This window comes from Elephantulus edwardii, unplaced genomic scaffold (genome assembly GCF_000299155.1).
Source record: "Elephantulus edwardii isolate Elephantulus edwardi_28Jun2011 unplaced genomic scaffold, EleEdw1.0 scaffold00183, whole genome shotgun sequence".
Classification (NCBI taxonomy): Eukaryota; Metazoa; Chordata; class Mammalia; order Macroscelidea; family Macroscelididae; genus Elephantulus; species Elephantulus edwardii.
In genome coordinates, this window is record NW_006399933.1 from 688,222 (window position 1) to 689,533 (window position 1,312).

Below are 1,312 nucleotides of genomic sequence, written 5' to 3' on the forward strand. Positions count from 1 at the left end.
GGAGGGACAGTGCAGGAGGGGAAGGCCCTCTATGAGATGGATTGATTCAGTGACTGGGATAATCGGGATGCGAGTGTCAGAGACAGTGAGATTGGCACAGGACAGAGCAGAATTTAGGGCTGTTGTACATAGGGTTGCTATGAGTCGCAAGGGACTCGATGACACATAACAACAACATGCATACACAAAGTTTCTAACCATTACTGTCCTGTGAAGTGCAAAACATTAAGTTATAGGTTGTGGTAACAGAAGGTACACCAACATAGGAACTTCCTATTTTGGTTGCTTGTAGGGTGGGGAGTGGGGAAGGTCTTTTATTTTTTAAAACCAAGGCCCTCATTTCAGTGTACAAAAAAATTACTCTGAATTGATATTAAACTGTATTGAAACAAAATGGACTAAAAAGCAAGTACTACTCTATTTTGGGGTTGAGGTGGGAGGAAAAATGAGTCCTTCAAAGCAGGAGGGGAGGGAGGCAGTTGGAGGAAGATTCTGTGACTCCAAGTGGTCACTCACTCTACTCCATTTTTACTTTTGGTAGTCTCAGGAAAGTTCAATTTTTCTACCTTTTCTTGCTTTCTGTATTTGCTTGGAAATTTTGCCAGCTGTCCACAGACCACCTCGACTTTCCTCAAAGTTTTTCTGCCACTTCTCTCTCTTTAGCCTTTTTCTTGGGCTTTAATCTCTTCTCCCTTTGTTGCTTCCTTTCAAGCATCTCTTTGGCTGTCTTTTCTTTTAATTTTAAGCTAAGCAAGAACTTCAGGGTCTGTTTGTACACTGTCTGTTTGAACAATTCAGGATCATCTTCCACATTTGTAGATTTCCCTTCCTTCTTCAAGTGCTTTTTTGCTCTCTTAGCGTGTTGCATGTGTTCTTTTTCTGCCTGAATACATCCAGCGCCCTCTTTTGTTACTGATCCAGTAGCAACTCGTAAGCTTCGTCCACAGCCTTTTGTGCTCCGTCAGCATCATCTTGATTTTTGTCAGGATGCACCAACATAGATAAATGCCGAATATTTTTTTTATTTCTTCTTCTGTCACTTCAGGATCTATCTGAAGAACCTCAAAGAGGTTCAAGTTGAAGTAGGAGGAACCAGGACGGGCCAAAGTTTCTATTTGATTTTTGGATGTTAAATGTGAATCCCTCTTCTCTATTTGCTTCCTCTCACTGTAGAAGGTCATAAGTGCATCCTCTGCGCAGCCTCCACAGCCTGAAGCCCCCTCTCCCCAGAAGCCGGCTTTTCTCCAACCCAGCCACCGCCGCCCGTGCTTCCTAGTTCTATTCTTTTTTTTTCTATAATTATATTTTATTA

At 42.2% G+C, this 1,312-nt stretch overlaps 1 pseudogene; it reads right to left on the minus strand.

The window, feature by feature from the left end:
• Positions 1-517: 517 nt before the first annotated feature.
• LOC102870871 overlaps positions 518-1,312 on the minus strand; it is a 3,790-nt pseudogene continuing 2,995 nt past the window's right edge.